This window comes from Chiloscyllium plagiosum, unplaced genomic scaffold, assembly GCF_037043375.1.
Source record: "Chiloscyllium plagiosum isolate Xiang-an unplaced genomic scaffold, Cpla_swu_hap1 HiC_scaffold_14, whole genome shotgun sequence".
NCBI classification, from domain to species: domain Eukaryota; kingdom Metazoa; phylum Chordata; class Chondrichthyes; order Orectolobiformes; family Hemiscylliidae; genus Chiloscyllium; species Chiloscyllium plagiosum.
Genome location: NW_028270152.1, coordinates 108,408,051 through 108,426,959, shown reverse-complemented (window position 1 = coordinate 108,426,959; position 18,909 = coordinate 108,408,051). Strand labels below are relative to the sequence as shown.

The 18,909-nt window shown below is 42.6% G+C and overlaps 1 long non-coding RNA gene across 5 annotated transcripts; it reads right to left on the bottom strand.

Moving 5' to 3' along the window:
• Window positions 1-3,164: 3,164 nt before the first annotated feature.
• Window positions 3,165-18,905, bottom strand: LOC148148126 (uncharacterized). Of its 5 annotated transcripts, XR_015759449.1 has the most exons (6): window positions 16,499-18,899; window positions 14,213-14,374; window positions 11,941-12,113; window positions 11,398-11,684; window positions 10,806-10,991; window positions 3,165-3,345 (listed from the first exon to the last, which is right to left on the bottom strand). It is a non-coding gene; the product is annotated as an uncharacterized LOC148148126 (long non-coding RNA). The 5 variants fall into 5 exon arrangements; XR_015759451.1 differs by lacking the exon at window positions 3,165-3,345 and having other exon boundaries at window positions 10,653-10,994; window positions 16,499-18,905; XR_015759446.1 differs by lacking the exon at window positions 3,165-3,345 and having other exon boundaries at window positions 10,653-10,991; window positions 16,499-18,900.
• Between the last annotated feature and the right edge of the window lie 4 nt (window positions 18,906-18,909).

Genomic DNA, 18,909 nt, shown 5'->3' with positions numbered 1-18,909 from the left:
ATCTTGCGAAGTCAAAGCTGTGGCAGCTAGAAAATCGCTCCCCTGTCTACCCAAGAGCCTTCTGTTCCTCTGTACTTTATGCAGTTTTCTTTCCTGCGTTTATCTGATAGCTTTACCATACCCAACCATATTGGCTTGCTTTGCTTTCCTCACCTAATAATCCTCTGCCACACTGGTTCGCTACATTGCACGTAACCTGTCAACTTACAGTACAATCGCCTTCAGTACTAGATCATCTAGTGGTGACTGAATTACCCTATGACAATGTGAACTACCATAATTGGTTACTGGTGCTCTGTAAAATGATCCTGTGCATGCATTACAACAGTAAGTTATCGACATAACTGCCAAATTAACATCCATGCATTTACCCCATTGAGATCAACAACACTCATACAGAGAAAGAACACACGGATGTTGTATGCACAAATGCCAAGTCGATTGCATAGTCCCAAAAGCGGGCAACAATAATTTCCAGGGATTAGAACTCAAAAGCTTATCCTTCTGGACCTGGAAGCACAGGCCAAAAACTCGCACCTCTCGCACTGGAAGAGAAAAAACAAAATCTAAAATCCCCGCACAATCGAAATTCGTATGCAACACATGAAATCAGGCGTCTCCATCGGAACAAGGCTTCAGCACTGCATCGGACATCAGATCAAAGTAGTCAAGCAGCGGATCCAGAAGAGCGGGCTGGGCCAGAGTCCACAGGAACAACAAAGATTTGTCGCGCAGCAAGACACATTAAAACTACATAAATAGAGGTAGATCACAGCAAAAGACAAATAGAACATCAAGCAACATGACACCCGCAACAATCACAATCTTACCGAACAAAGTCCCCAATCCACACAAAATAGTATTCAACCAGACAAAAGAACCGATGGCCGGACCCTTCATTCTTATTAAGCTGCTTGCGTAAATTCTGCAGCCTATCCATAGCCCGAGTATAGGATTCCTCCAGGTTAGAAATCTCCTCAGAACTGTACACAGACCCCACCTTTCGCAACTAACAAACAGTCCAAAGCTTACCTATTCAGCCATGCTGTCTGACTGGTCACATCCAATTGCTTAACTCATGTGGAGAGGGCATCATCAGAGTATTAAATAATTCCCTGCTAATTGTAATAGTTATCATTAGTACACTAAGTATTCTTGCTAATACCAATGGCAGGGATAAGCGATTGACCTGGAACATATTGGAGTTACCCCGTGGCTGACCAGTACCTTTCACAGGCAAAGCATTTTCAGGGGCAGACTCCCATTTCGGGTGGCGCAAAGTCGGCGGGGCAGAACATCAACTGAGCCCCTTGCGAAGCAAAAGTCTCATTGAAGAGCATCACACGAGTGCAGTAGCCATCCCAACTAAACAGAAGTGTTGGACACAGCCCCCTTCGACGCCACACAGATACCAGGTATAGGCCAAGGGAACAAACTGAAAATTTATAACGAGCTCATCATGTATCACACGGACATGAAAAGGAGCGGCAGTTACAACACCAAATGTAAGTACACAAGTACCCTCAAAACGGCCCACGGAAACATTTTCCCTTTGGCCTCGAATTTTTAATTAATCCTTTCATTTTATCGCAGAGATTTTCATCAAAGCTACCCTCTTTTGACAATTTAATTAGTATATTTTGAGTTCGTTTTATCCGTTTTTTGGAATTGTTTACGATATCCTTTCTTACTACTGAAAATTTCTTATGCAGTATTTGAACCTCAGTCCCTTTGTTCAACTTGACATATATTCCAATCAAGCTGATCGATTGCCTCTCTTCTCACAATTCAATCCCTATTGCCTTACATATCCGGTAGCACCTCGTCAATTGTTGTGAATATTCCATAACTCCACAATTCGCAATCGTCTCTTATCAGTTTAACTGTCTTGAAACTTCCTTAGTTTCAACTAATTAAGAAAGACAATCTATTCTCGTTCGTTCTGCCTGTACAATTGGAGGAGTACATCTGCACGATACTGTAATCACTGATGCTTCTTTGAAATGGGTTTTAACAAAAGCTCGATTTTAAATTCCTGCAGTGCAAAACAAAATCAAATCACTCCCGGATCTCAAGCTCCGAGGAACAAGACATAAACATTTAACCACCAAGAATGAATTGTGCGTACAAACCAGTAAGTCTCTCTCTCAAACACACACACACACACACACACACACACACACACACACAAACACACACACACACACACACACACACACACACACACACACACACACACACACACACACACACACACACACACACACACACACACACACACACTGTTTCTGCAAGCCAGAGCTCCAGTCTGATTATCATCAAGGCCACTTTAAGAAAAAAAAATCAACAGTCCAGTAACACTTTAGAAAACTTGCTATTCTCTGCTATTTGACTTCTAATCGTGTATTTCCAATCTGCCGGCTTTCAATTTAAATGAAAATTAATTATACCGGTTCTGCCCATTCAGTCAACTAATTTTCCTTTTCTTTCTTTTTTAAACAAAATTCCTTTACTATTTCAGGGCAGAATCCACAGAAGTTATTTACACGACATGGAATTTTGACTCGATCTCTTTAGTCTGTGCCTAATCAACCCCCTGCGCAGTTTTCCTGAACATCTTCAACCTTTGATTTACCATCCAGCTTTTGATTCTTTGGATCAGAGAGACCCACCAGAAGCTTTCTTTACACATTTGTGTTTCCGAGAACCTTGCTTATTTGACAAAATATAGCCCAGATTAGCAGCCAAATGTTTACCCTTTCTTTTGTGTGTGGCAAACATTTTTATTCTGCCCGTCACAGGAGAACTCTCGCTAAACCTCGGATGCTGCAGCCTCTTTTTAAAGGGAAACGGCCCTTCCCAGTCGCATTAAACGTGCCAAGATGGTTGTGGAAGAATCACTCAATATTCTGGAAAAAATTCCTGGAGACGCAGACAATCCCTCAACAAGATAAACTTTAATTAGCAAAGAAAAGCTGTGGCAATCAGCTAATTGCTACCCGATTGGCCACTAAACCTTTGCTCCACTATAGTATGAACAAATGGCAAGACTCAGAGGACCATTGACACATGAAGAGTCTTTGGTTGGAAGTCCGTTGCTCCTTCAAATTTAAATTACTATAGCGTAACGAGGTGACAAAGGTGTACAACATACTTACCTTCATCAGGTTAGGGAACTGAGTACAAAACTTGGCAGGTCACGTTGTTGCTCCATAATACTTTAGTAAGTTGGCAAGTATGGCATTGAGCACAGTTATGGTCACCACAGTAGAAGAACGATCTGAGTGCTTTGGAACGAGTGTAATCGAAGTTTGCCAGGTCATTTCTTGGAAGGTAATGGAAGACCTATAAGGAGAGGTATGAGAAATGTGGATTATCTTCGTTAGGAGTCGGATGCTGACGGGCGAACTGATAGCAGTCCGTACGATTTTGAGAGATTTGGACATTTTCAATCTTTTATCCGAGACGAGAAATATCAAATACAATGGTTACGGTGGAAGGGGCAAGTTTATAGGAGATGCGAAAGGAAAGTGTTCTTTTTTACACAGAGATTGGTGAGTGTGGACGCCGCTTCCAGGGGAGAGGTAGAAGCAGATAAGGTCACGGTGTTTAAGGAGCATATCAACAGACACTTCAAGAGTGGATGTCGGGCGTGGGCGTGATCGTAGAGGAAAATGAACAATGTGTGGACATATACGATTAATTTCAAACTGCACCATTGACGCCACAGACCCGATGCCTCAAGCATCCTGTCTTTGCACGAAATTCTGTATGTTCTGGAGGACTGACGGGTCGTGTTGTGAGGAATAAAGCACCCGAACGGATACTTGTCAAAAGTGATGCACCAAATTATTTACAAATACAGGGAGACTGACGGAGAGAGGGTCCAGACACATTAAAGGACAGCGAGATGCAGTGACAGAGAGATAAAACACAGAAAGAGAGAGAGAGCGGACAGGCAGAGAGATTCAGAGTCAAACAGCAACATACATGAAGAGAAGAGAAGAGTGACATGCAAGTACTTTGCAGTTGCAGAATTGGCTGGGAAGGGATAAGGTGAATACTGGAAAAGGGCGTATAATGATGTAAGAGGGCAGTCTTGCAAGAATGAAAGGGCGTATAATGTGTGACAGAGGAGCAGAGTTTTAATAACGATGTCGCAACGTTGTGCTATAGGAGCACTCTCATCTTCAAAACGGAGGGCGTTCTGGGAGGAAAACTTAATCACACTGCAGAAACCATGATACAATTCTCAGTCTGGATTGCCCTAACTCCTGGCATCACTTCCAAAGCTAATTGCAACATCATTTCCTTCCCTATTGTTGCTGCCCGAAGACAGTTCCACCCCATTGAAGTCAATCAGCAAAGCCGGCGCTGAAGACACCACGAATGTCATACGCAAGGACTCTTCCAATCCCGAGGATGGCACTGAATGCAGCACGTCTGCCCTCCAAACAACATGGTTCATGGCACTTCGTTTCGTGACAGTCTCTGCCCCAACTTCCAACTCCAGCTCTGTGCCAGGTCCTTTATGCCAGCCTTGCTGGGTGGTTTTATCCATCCCTCACACTTGCCATTACTGAGGATGAACGTTCAGTCCTCAGTTGAAGGCAGGCGCCATCTACGTTCATGGATCAATGATTTCAACAGCTGCTGAGCATCACATTTTTCTTCTGCTGCCACTGACTACGTGCTTATTTTATCCTTCAGGAGTCCCATGCAACATCCGAGGATCCCTTCTCCTACTTCCAAAATACTCCATCCACTTGGATACCCTGTACTGCTCTGTTGCCCGCCCCAGACCGCTTCTGCAGCAACTGGCAGTTCATTGCCCATCTTAACCGGTTCACCCCTTTCAGGCACTCCAACCTCACTCTCACACTGCTCAGTCCTCAGTTCCCTTCACTTCAAGCCCAAACTCATCATCAACACACGGGACTGGAAGTTGAGAGTGCGCTGTGTTCGTTTGGTACAATTATTTCTAAACAGTTGAAGACAGGCGCCATCTCACGGATGCCTCCTCCTGCTGCCCCCCCCAACCACGACCTCATCTTTTATCAACAAATCATGATCTCCCATATTATCCACAACCTCACCATCTCAGAGATCTCTCATGTACAGCCTTCAGCCTCATCGTCCAGAAAACCCACACTTTTTAATTCTACCTCTCAACCAATATTCACAAAGCTTATTGGCACCATCGAACCACTATCTCTTCCAAATCATGCCCCACAGAACCTATTTTTTCATATCTTGCCAGTGTCCTATTCCCCTCGGTCCAGGACCTTCCCACATACATTGGCAACACAGTTCACGGCCTCCACCTCCTCCATGACTTTCATTTCTCTTTTAACCGAATATCTCATCTTCACCATGTAGAAGCGTTCCATGCACTCATCCATTCAGCACGGTGCAACCCTCTAAACCCTCCGTTTGCTCCAGTCCAGTTGATCCAGCTATTATCCCTCCACCGATACACCCATTCAAGTGGTGGAACTGGTGTTCACCCTCAGTAACTTCTCCTTTGAATCCGTCAACATTTTTTAGTCCTCAACGGCAGCCATGGCCAAACATGTGGGCCCAAGTCAAGTCTGACTCTTCATCGTAAATATGGAACAATCCACCTTCAGGAGTAACCATTGCGCAATGTCTCATTTTTGTTTCCATTCACAACATTGATGGTTCTGTGGGCGTGACCTTGTGCGACTGTGAGGAGGATTTACAGTCCATCAAATTCACAAGCACTTTCCACGCTGACCTCACGTTCACCTCACCATTCTCAGACACCTCACTCCTCGTCATGGACCTCTCCATTTCCATTTCTGGCAACCAACTCAGCACGCACATCAGCTTCAATCCTAACCATTCCCACAACGACCTGAAAAACAACTGCACCCTCACCTCTTCCTGTGAAAATGCTGCCCCATAATCCTAAATCATCTGTCCCAGCCGTATTTGTATTCAGTAGTAACAATTCAACTCCAGACCATTGCAGATGGCCTCGTTTTCAAGGAAAGCAACATCCCACTCCACGGGGTCAGCATGCCCTCCAGCGCAGCTCTTCCATTTCCCGTCACTCGCCTTTGAACCCCATCCCTCCAACCAGAATAAGAATAGAAATCCCACCGGACCTCTGCTTCCAACATCAAATATACGGACAGAGCACATAATCCTCTGCCACTCCCGCCACCAAAGGCAGACCCAAGTACCAGATGTATGTTTCCCTCTCCACGACTCTCAGCATTCCGTGGAGAAAATTCCCTCTGTGACTCTCTCGTTATCTCCACGCGCCCTTCCAACCGACCCTCTATTCATGGTCGCTGCAGGACGTGTTACACCTGCTCCAACAACTACCCCGCCACCTTTATCCATGGGCCTAAATGATCCTTACACATCCAGCAGAGATTATTCTGTGTTTGCAAACACGTGACCTGCTGTGTCCATTGGTCGTGATATGGTTTCCTCTACTTTGCGGAGACAAGGCGCCAACGTGTGGAATGTTTCAGCTAACATCTCTGGAACATACGTAACAAGCAACCCCACTGCCTTGAGGCCTTATACTTCAACTCCCCCTCCAACTCTGTTAAGGACATGCAAGTCCTGGAACACCTGCACAGCCAAATACTTGCCATACAACTCCAGGAGGAAAAACACCTCACCATCCGCCCTAGTACTCTCGAATGACACGCATCACAGTCGACTTCGCCAGTTTTCCCATCTCCCCTCCCTCCATTTCATCGCAATTCAAACCGCCAACGTGAATTGTTCTATGTCTCCATGTTCCTGCCCACCTTCTGTTCCGACCAATCACCACCACGCCCCAAATGCACCTTCCTTTCGGTTTCCCAGCTAACCTCCACTCAGCACCACTGCCTCCCATTTATCTCTCAGTCCCCTTCCCTGCTACAATCCTGATGAAGGACTTACACCTGAAACGTCGATTCTCCTGCTCCTTGGATGCTGCCTGATTTGCTGTAGCTTCCAAACACCACAGATTTCGACACTCAAAACCATGCTGACTATTTCTACACAAACAATGCTTTTTACGAACATTCATAAATCCTAACTCTCAGAATCCACTCCCATATTATGCCCACCAACGATATAAAAGTGACTTGTCCGTAATTCCCAGACTTATCCCTATTCCACTTCTTGAATAACGGAAGAGCACATGTCAGCGTCAATCATCTGGCACTGCACAAGAGGACTAAAAGATCATGGCCAAAATAGGCATGTCTTCCATCCCTTCTCGTGGAAGCCTTGAGTACAACCCGTCTCCCCACGGGATTTATATATTGACAAACTTTCCAGCGCATCCATCTTCTTAACATCAACCTTTCGATAGTATCAGTCCCTTTCCCTCCTCTCTAAACAAAATCCAGCTATTCTCCAGCCTCCAAATGCAGCCTCATGGAATTGAGTCTGCACTAGAGGATATGAATAACTAAATAATAAATCCGGAAGTGACTGGACAGAACGGGCTTATTGTTTATCGAGATAAATATTTAAGGCATTGTTTAAGTGTGCATATTATTCACTACAACAACAAGAATTCAGGAAACAATGCAGAGCCGAATGTATGGCGCACTAAATGCAATACCAACGCTGCAGGTTTCAATTCACAGCTTGTCCATTCAAAGAATTCACCGGCTCATACTTGTCACTCAGGCAGACAGTACAACCGTTGATGACTGAGGAGATATGTAAATTCACTTGCACATTGAGGGTTTTTCTGTTCTGGACATTGTTCCAGTGTTGTCGTCAGCATATTTGTGCCAGGAACAAGTCCACAGTCGCTCTAAATAGGCAGAAGCCATTACTAATTTTGCAGTCCATTCTCCTTGGTATTTCACAGTGTGATTGAGCTCATTTCCGAATTGATGCTGTGTTACAGTCGAAAAGAAATTATTGGCAAATATGCTGATTAGCTGTATCATGGCAGATGCGCGTTCTGTTGTCATGTGGTGATCTGAACGGGAGGTATAAAACTCAATGTTTTAGTTCGCACATATATATATAATAAAAAAGCCCAGTAGCCAGTGAAACCATGAAAGTATCAGATATACTAAAGAGTAAAATAATGGATCTCCTTCCCTTTACCATTTCTCGGTCTTTGTAATTCTCTCCAGTGGTGCAGTCCTGCAGTCCATGTCACTCTCTCGTAGTCACGACATTGCGACTGTCAGAATGTTGAGCAGCAAAACAAGAACAGACGGGAGAAATGAAACATGATAAATGCGGTCCATGACGCATAAGCAACAAAGCTGAGTTTCAAACCGCATTTCCATGGACCAATACCAATCATAAATCGAGCTTCCTGTGTAAAGCCTCGATGATGAGGTTACAAACAGCCCAGTACGGTCACTGCTGTTAGAACCAAAATCGGTGTTTTGCTTTTCAGTGTAGTGCATTGTTTTATGCTTTTCACAGTAAATGGCCAGAAAAATAAATCAGAGGGGAAAACTACAGTGAGCCAGTGAAACATCGCTGGCTGCAAATTTTAAAGTGGCCATGAGAGAACCAACACGTGTGATCAGCCGGCATGAATTTTGGAAACAATTTGCAGCTATCCACCACCATATAACTCCGGTGAGAACGACCATGCGATTGTAAAGAATGCTTTTGAAGAAAGAACAGTTGCTGCGGGGGAGAGGATGACAAATGAAATGCATTTAACGAAAGGAGACAAAAGAATAATCTCACAGCTTTCTTATCAGATACAAAGACAACGACGCAATTAACATGTCTAGACGGATTTTTTTTTACCGTTTCCTGTACATTTTCAATAAGGAAAGCAAATTTTGCTCTATACTTCTGTTCAATTTCCTTTGCTAGAAATGGGAAATCACTTCTCATTGATTTACTCAATACCGTAATTGAGAAAGAAAAGCACGAGATCCATGTGAATGGCCGAAGTCAGGTGCAGTGAAGTCAGGAAGGGATGAAATGTTTTGTAAATAAAGTTATCCGACAGCATCAGAGCACACTTTCAGTGGGACAGGATCAAGTTTAAACTGAGGTTAATCGAATGAGACAAAGTATACTTGGATCGTAAACAGAGTCCAAGTCGCAATTAACATTTCTAGGATGAAGTTTTAATCGTTTTCCGCCATTTTTATGGTGGAGAATGATACTTTCTCTCTCTATTTCTGTACAATTAACATCGATTTAAAAAAAAAGCTTATCATTTATTTACTCAATACACTAATTTAATAAAAGAATGCATGGGATCCACTTGAATGGCTGGAGTAAAGTGCAGTGAAGTATGCAACTGGCAAAGTGTTTTGTCAATTAGAGTATCCAATGGTATAAGTTCGGATCTGGCACCAGTTTGAAAGCTGGTGAAGTGTGACGGCAAAAGATTCATTTCGACATGTCAAGCAGAATGAGAGACTGTGCTCTGGTCAGGCAGAATGTATGAGAAATGTGGGAATTGAATTAATATTTTTACGACGTTTGGAACTCCACAACGAGCAAAATGAAGAAGCTGTGCTCCTAAAGCTCGTGTTTCCAAACAGACCTGTTAGGTTAGATTAGATTACTTACAACGTGGAAGCAGGCCCTTCGGCCCAACAAGTCCAACACCGACCCTCCAAAGAGCAACCCACCCGGACCCATTACCCTACATTTACCCCTTCACCGAACACTACGGACAATTTAGCATGGCCAATTCACCCAACCTGCACATTATTTTTGACTGTGGGAGGAAACCGGAGCACTCAAAGAACACTTCCTTCTTCATAAGATCAAAAAGGCCCATTCGAAGCTTTGCCCAAAAGTTCCCTAATGCTGAGATTTCAAAAATTGTTCCTTGACACTCGAGCTATTGTACAATATATAACTGTCAACAGAATGATGACTTCCACCTTAATCCTTGTTTTTATATTTAAAATATTTATCTCAAACCCTGTATTAAAAAGATTACACTTAATTTTAAACCATGATTATGTAATTTTAAGGGATTGGGGCTACCATTTCTAAAGTCTCTTAGTAGCCTTAGCAATGTTAGAACAGATTTATGTGAGTAGATAAGGATCATCCAACATGATGCCAGAGCACAAAAGGGTTAATCTGAAAAAAATGTCAAAGCATTATAGATAGAAAATGAAAAATGACAAAAAATATCCTTGGTGCCGACGAAACACCACTTACCCCAGACTTCTCCATTTCTTCTTCCCGTAATTGTGAGCCATGAATATTGAAGCGTGGATTTATGAAGAAAGACAGAGAAGGATCAGAAGCTCAGACAGAAAAGACAAGATCTCAAACATGCAGTAACAGGTGCCAAGGGACATAACAGTCATCACAACATAAACTGACAGAGTCATAAACAGAGTCTTAAATAAAAATTGTTTTCAATCCAGTACAGTGACTTTCATCACTGTAGAAAGTACTTCATAAAACTTTTAGTATGTTAATATTGAAAAATTGAAGGCGGGAATGAAATTATATTTTGTCAATGTTCTCTATAAAGAAAAATGCAGAAGTTATTCTAATCATGATATGGATAATTATACATGAATAGAAAAATGTCATCTAATAATTAGAATGGACCTGTCGAACTAAAGCTTGGCGTTGTGTGATTTTTAACTTTGAAAATAACGTTGGGTTTCTCCAGAGAGCAACGGTTATGAAACTCAAGTGACGACAGCTTGACAGAATAAGGTAGTTTGGAATAATTGAAGCAAGAATGGAAGTGTTCTATTAATAGTTCATGCATTTAATAGCACACTATGTCAGTATTTTATCACACACTACAACCGCTCCAGGGCAGTTAACAATGAGGCACATTGCAGGAGTCACACTTGGTCCATTCCAGACATCAACCTCCTCTGTCTTGACATCTCCATTTCTATCTCGGGTGCAATCTCCAGGCGGATGAGTGCGAGAAAACCCACAGACTCTCATCGCTAGACGAACAACACCCTTTCCCTGCCAACAACAGGCAGGTAGTCCACTGCATTCACGCACTACTTCAGCTGATACTGCATCTGCTTGGATGAAGAGACATTCCACTATCAAGCATCATAGATGTCCACCCATTTTGATCAAAGTGAAATTCAGAGAGCCCTCGAGCGCACCTCCTCCATTCTCCACTGCGCTGCTCTCAAAACCCCTTTACACAAATTAAGATAAGTTCACCCTTGCGTTCAGACAACGGCTGAGCAGTCTCTACATTCAACCAATCATCCTTAAACACTTCTAACAACTCTAATTGAACCACAACACCAAGAATACGTTGCTCTCCCCACCCCCTACCCCTCATGAGAACATCAAGTCTCGTTCCAGTCCCCAAAAGTTTGGTGACATTGCCCCGTAAACGCTCCCGAACCCAAAGGCACATTCCCATACGACTTAAGGCATGGAAATACTATTGGCACACTACCACTCACTCACCTCCATCCCGGATCCCAAACTGTCTTTCCAGGTAGAACTGATGTTCACCTTCTCCTCTCCAAACCAGTTTACTGTATCCAGTGGTTCGGATAAGGTCTACTCGTCTTCAGCGAGAGCAAGAGTAAACTGGGGCCACGTTTCACTAAGCATCTCAGCCTGGCCTGCAGGAGCCGGCCTGACCTCCTAGTCGTTGACTGTTGTAATTCGTTTTCCAGCATGTCCATCCTTCGCCTCTTCTTTGCCACAGCGTATCTGACTGCAGGTTGTGGGAAACGGCACCTCATTCTCTGCGTGCAGAGAATATAGACTGCATTGAGTTCTCTAATCTCAAATACATTCATTTCCTATCCCCCAGCACCATTCCAGCCCCTCCCCTGCCCCCCTCTTTCCATTCCACTAACCAAGCATTTTTTCCAGGAACAAAACGAATGCATTTTTCCCATCAACCAACCAGGCCGTACCCTCTATTTGATTTCACATGTCCCGAACACACCACACTGCGATCCTCAACCACGACTCTGCTTCATCTATGGATCCACTTACATCCATCTCCAGGGCTGAAGGAAGGTCACACCCGAAGCTTTGACATCTTCACCTCCTGATGCTGCCGGACTTCCCTTGTTTTCCAAGCCTCCTGCTTGTCTGCCTTGGATTTCACCATCTGCAGTTTTTTTTGTCTCTTCTGATGTCACACGAAGGCCGACTGATTTCCTCCACTAAACGAAACAGGGAGAAAACTTGTCATGGTGCGAGTTTATTTAATCAATAAATTCAAATTTATCGACTATTATTGGATTAGAATCTATATACATATGGTTATGCTGAGATTACGATATCTGAGCTTCTACCAGAATTCCTTACATTTGCTTATAGTTCAATGCAATTTTAGCTCAGTGGCCTTGTGTCAAAGTTGTTCGCACTGATTCCTCACAGCGCGAGACAACCAAGTTCAGTTGCAGCCTCGGACGACAGCTTGTGTGGAGTTTGCACGTTCTTCCCATGTGTGAGTAAGTTTTCTCCAATATTCAGAACACGTGCACATCAGGTGAATTGACCAAGCGAAATTGTCCATCGTGTTCAGGGATGTGTAATTTAGGTACAATCGTCAGGCAAAATGCAGAGTAATCGGGTCGGGGTATGGATCTGAATGGGATACTCTTCGAAGGTTCAGTGTGGACTTGTGGGGCCAAGTGGCCTGTTTCCACACTATAGGGATTCCATTTTAAAAAAAAAGAGAAAGAAGAATCTTCCCCGTGTGTGTGTGAGTTTCCTCCGGGAGCTCCGGTTTTTGTCTTTAATCCAAACATATGCAGGTAAGGTGAATTGGAGATGAAAAATTGCACATCGTGTTCAAGGTTATGTAGGTAAGGTTCAAAAGTCAGGAGTAAATCTGTAGCAATAGAACAGGGAACTGGTTACTCTTCGGAGGGTCGTTGTGGTCATTTTGGCGAAATGGCCTGTTTCCACACGGTCAGCAATCTGTGAAGGATTCCACTGCAGCCGTGCTTCTTTAACAAACCTAACAGGAAATGGTTCAAGAGCCATATCAATTATTAATCCGTCTGGCCTTTGAAGTTAGTGACAGGTAAACGAAGGGTGAAAACCAAGTTTAATAATTTCACACGGCCGATTTTTTTGCAACAAAATTAAATTCCAGACCATCAGACTTGTGCGTTTGCAATTTCTGTGAGAAAGGCTTTTTTATGTTCAGTTACAAAATACTGGGTTATGAAGATATTGATCCAACATTGGACTCAAATGCGGTTGAGAATTTCGGAATGGTAACAGGTTTATGGAAGAAACTGTTATGCTGAAACTAACATAGTTGCATCAAGTGTGGCCAATTTGCAATATCGCTCAATAAGACAGAATTCTGTCAAGAAACAAAAATCAGCTTCTCCCGTGAATTATTGTGCACGGTTTGTTAGTTTCACAGCTTCTCCCATCCATCTCAATACATTTTCATCTCTTTCTATCGCTCTAATTTATTCTCCACCCCTTGCAGTCACTCTCTCTCAGACACTCCCAATTGCCATTTTGCGTCTCCATCTCAACTCTGCAAAACACAGTCTCCTTTCAAACCCACAGTTGCTTCCTCCTGTGTCTTTCTTCACTCGGTCTGTGTGATCTCTTCATCCTTTGATCTAACCTAATCTGTTACCGATCATGCTCGCTCTACCCACATCCATACCTGTATTGACTTCTTCCTGATCAATTTCTGTGCCTGCATGTGCTCGATGTTATTCGCTTTCTAAATTACAATAATCTCTGATCTTTGTCTCCCCTTATTTAAAATCTTACTACCATCTGTTTTAGGCTCGGTTATGCACAATATTTTACAACATCAGACTGATAGTCAATATTGTAAAATCCGAATAAACATAAACCTCAGAATAGGGTGAGATGATTTCCAGCTTCCTCTACGTATTATAGGGACTGGAAAACAGAGTTTTCCTCCTGAAAAGATTTATATCAAACGGTTTTTCTTGGCACAGTGACTCAATGGTTAACACAGCTGCTTTTGTGGAGCTGGATTGGACATTCTTTGGAAGATTGGTGTGGATTCCATGGACTGAACGGCCGGCCTCCACAAGAAAAGTATTTGGTTATACTTATTCTGATCGCCAGGCTCACAAGTAAAACCTGGTAAAAATCGATGGCTGTCCACTCCCTTCTCATGGCCAGAAGTCTTTTTCTCAACAACAACACTCAAGGAAAATGACAATTCGTTAACCCTTTGAAGATACAATCAAAAATACATAAGTTGCTCATTTATCCCTTAGAGCCTGCATTGCGAATAGATAATTTCACTCACCTTCATCCTCATTTCGACGTGCATGAATATTTCTGAATATCCCTGCTTTTCTTTCACTTCATTGGTCATCAAGGAACGAGCTCTGCCGTCATGACTTCTTTTCATTAAAAATATCATTTATTAAACTTTGATGCCCAGAATTCTGCTGATTCACAACCACCCCTGAGAGAACGAAAACACCACACTTTTTAAATATACATGCCCCGTTTTGTTAAAGTAGGACTGAATGCTAGAAATTAACAAAGCAAACTCGTTGCAAATACAACGCAATCTAAAGCAGTGTAACACTGTGCACGGACTAACTCACTTTGCTCAATTTTTAAATGCAACAAGATGTTCTGAAATAAATCAATTTGAACTGTATCAAGAACATACAGAGCTCACATTGATGTTCAACATCAGCAATTTACAAAGGAGATAACCAGGATCTGAACAGCTGCTAGAATCGGCTAGTGACTTCGCTCTAACTCATCAATTACTGCTTCTACCATTTCTTAGATAAGAAGCTGTTTTAATTAGTCTGGAATTGATAGTTCAATAAGATCCTCTGAACTGACCCATTCAAGTGGGCCCTGGAATACAGTTGAAATACATTCTCACTAACATGGTTGTGCACCTCATCATTGATATTCGTTGAACTCACTTGAGCAAAAACCTTACATCAGCTGCTATGATACCGTTTTCAAAAATATGTTATAACTGCTCAAGAAATAAAATCACAAATTGATGTCAACACTTCTGACTAAACGCATATCGTGGAATTCGTTAAGGAGTGATCCCTCAACAATGAAGTGTAGCTTCATGGCCTTCACTGATCTCAATGACGTTACTGATGAAGAGTTACTGGACTCGATAGGTTACCTCTGATTTTTTTTCACAGATGCAGCCAGAATTGCCGAGTTTCTCGAAAAGATTTTGATTATTTTGTATATTTTACAGACAGTGCACACCTTGTGTATTTCATTTAACATGTTACTGTAGAGAAGTCACACACAGAGTGAGACCGATTTGGAGGTGCCGGTGTTGGACTGGGGTGTACAAAGTTAAAAGTCACACAGCACCAGGTTATAGTCCAACAGGTTTAATTGGAAACCAACTAGCATTCAGAGCGACGCTTCTTCATCAGGTGATTGTGGAGGGCTCGATCGTAACAAAGAATTTATGCCAAAAATTTGCAGTGTGATGTAACTGAAATTATACGTTGAAACATTGATTGTCTGTTAAGCCTTTCATCTGTTAGAATACAGTGATAGATAGTTTCGGAGTGAGACCGATTCCATTGTCTTCCTGTAGTTTCTCATTCTGATTTTGTCTGATGCACGTTTGATGACATTGAAACTTCAGAATCTAGTCCAGTGACAGCTGTGGGAATTGTTACGAACTGGACAAGCGCCGTTCACAACTTTTCAAGAAGATACCCCCGAACCTAAACTTTATTGATTTAAAGGCATGCAAAAAGTGCAGTGTTCCAGATGTGATTAATTTCTTCAAGCTACTAGGCTTTAAGCAAAACACACTTGCTTCTTTTAAAAAAAAGTTAACACACCGCAAAGAATGCAAAATTGGCATCACTTCCACTCTATTAAATGGTTGACCAAACGTATACTTTGTTCCACTATTAATCCTCAACTGTTAAAATGTAGCAGCACCACCAAACACCATGATTTCCGAAGAAGTGTGACTGGAGACGCAACGTTAACTCGGGTTACTGTCTCGAGATGCTGCCAACCCTGCTGGCTTTTTTTCCAGTATTTGCTGGGATTTGTTTCTCCCATCAACACAGATTCTTCATTTAACCTGCTATCTTCAGTCATGAAGAAAGGAAAAATAATAAAAAGAAAAACGCTGGAGCAGCAGACAGAGCGCGCCAGTTTTTTTTCAGCAAAAGGGGCAGATCTGTGTCTATGAGCTTCAATCTCTTTCCACATCCCACCCCAACTTAAAATGATGCGAAAACTAAAAACCTGTTTCCCGGTGAGAATGAGTCCACCCAAAGATGCTGCTTTTGTTTACTTCAACAAAAGGAAACAATTCAAGGATCTCAATGCTGTTTAGCCACTGTTTCTGAAGCAGACATTGCAACAACATTCGGGCAAAATAATTTTCGCAAGAGAACCAGTACACAGTTATTAGATTAGATTCCCGACAGCATGGAAACAGGACTTTCGGTCCAACAAGACCACACCGACCGTCCAAAGTTAAACCCGCCAGGACTCATTCCCGTACCAATAATTACACCTGACTAACGCATCTAACACGATGGACAATTTAGCATGGCCAACTCACTTGACCACCACATCTTTGGATTGTGGAAGGAACTGGAGCACTCAGAGGAAACTTCAGCAGACACGGAGGGAATGTGCAATCTCCACATAGACAGTCGCCCGAGGAGGGAATCCAACTATCTGCAAAGCATAATAAGCAAAGCTTACTCGGTAGAAAGCTTCCTCAATAAGTCTCAAGAAGTCTCATAATATCCCTGGCTAAGTACATGTCTTCTTTGGCAACACTTAAACTTCCTCTTCCTCGAAAGCCTGTGCACAAATCGCAGCCGGAAATAGTGAGAGAATAATCAATATTGTTCAGACACCGCCTTCCAAACTCACTCTGTATTGTCTACAAGAGCAAGGAGAGTAGATATTTCAGAACATCATCGTCAGATCCGCACTAAGCCTTCGTCAATCTCATTTGCCAAAAACAAATTCTGTTCCTTAACCATCGCTGAATGGGGAGATGCTATGGCTTTGACAGGTGCATTTTATGCTCTATTTTGTTTTTGAAATTAGTGAACGTTGAGACATCATTGGCGAGTGTTCCACCTGAAGCCTTCAAAGCAATATGTTTATGAGCCCTTGTATTTAATTTGATGCAAGAGAAGAAGCCATATTGTGAGGTATCCCAAAAAATCACAGTTTTAGTTTCAGCTTTCTGCAGCTTTTGTGGTTGTGAAAGCTACAAGTCTCACTCTCTCTCTCTCCAATTCTCTCTCTTTGTCTGCAACTCTCTCCCTCATCTCTCTCCCTCACTCTCCGTCTTTCTGTTTGTTCTACTTAAAAGTTGAGTTTCTCTTTCTGCTGGTACAACTGCAAGTGAGACAATCAATGCAACTGAATTAGGATTTTTGTCCATGTGTGGTGATGATGAGGCATTTATACGTTAGAATTGCTAATGGTAATTGTTTTGTAGGGATTAAAACTAGATCAGACAGGTGAACTTCATAGAATATTATTTAATATGATTCAGCCAGGGATTATTGACTGACAGATAAAATTAAAGTGTGGGAGGTTCTTTCCTCTCTAAGAGCTGTCTCTGAGGAAGATGAACTTATGTCAAATGTTACGCACTTGTCCTAAACAGTGCCTGGGTAATGGGATGCCGGCGTCTATGGAGTAATTTCAATGCACAGAAAAGTAAAACAAAAGTGTGACTGAAACATTGGCTCGCAATAATAGTCATTGATTTGGAGTAAGCATTTCAGCCATCCAGCCAATATTTGGAAAACTGAACACATTAGATCCAAAAGTTTAAAAATTGGCCAAGCATGACTTAAAATAGAATCTTGTTTCCGACACAGATTTGCTAGTTCCAAAGTCATCCTGAGTTTGGACGACGCTCTGTCATCTTAAATCTTACCTTTACAAAATCTGCTCTCAATGACTTTCGGAGATACATTGTCAAGACACTAGCACTTTTCAGGACGAATACAAGTTTGTCCAATCCACATGGGAAACAAAATGGCAACTTTTCCAACAGAATGAGGGGCTGTGGGGGTGGGGGAGATTTGAACGAATTTGATGTTGTCGTTGTCAATGTGAATTTACGCAGTAGCATTTCCCATGAATAGTTTCACCTTGTCCTCTGGATCTCATTGCTGGTTAGAAACGTAATTGACTTGCTGAATAAAATTTTGCAAACAGACGACATGGCAAATGAATAGGGATCATCGAAACATCTGTTAGCAATTCTGTTCGACAATTTGCTCAATTTGCTGTTACTCATGCGAATGACTTAACGCTGAGTGAGAGTGGTTTAATCCCGCCGTGTCTTACTAGGCCATGCACGTTGAGCGCTGTTGCATTGCTTCTGTCCATAGGCAGATCCGAACCACCGAAGCCAAAGTCAGCTGCACTGATCCAACAAGCAGCCTCACTCAGAAACAGACTTGCAGGCAACGATTCCCGTTGTTTCAGTTCCAGCTAGACTGAAACCAAAGGTAATGGCCTCGATGTCTCCAGATCGTTGGACTGACACTGAATAAACAGCAGTGAACTGCTAAACTCACATTATAATTTGGCATTGTTAATCACGGACCGCATTAAAACCAGGGGTTTATAAAGTGGAACCCTTCAGAGCTGCTTCCAACATTTTATAGACCAAAATGTCCAGTTTCCTCTGAAATCCTGTCCTTTTGCTTTTTCACGGCCATTCTTACCAGGTTTGCTAACAATGTGCACACTGCCATTCTAGCTAAACAGTCCATGTATATGTCTGGTTGAATGACCAACACACCGCCCCTCCATCCCAATGATTACGTATGCGAAATGAAGATGGGTACATGGTGTTTCCTTCAATGTGCCAACTCTCCAAACCCAAGTCATTGCCAGTCACTGATAGTAGGAACAGCCAGTTCTCGGGATCAGTCACCTACCTGTCTTCAGATCTGCAAGCGACTTCCTGGAATGGATCGTTGACTGGTC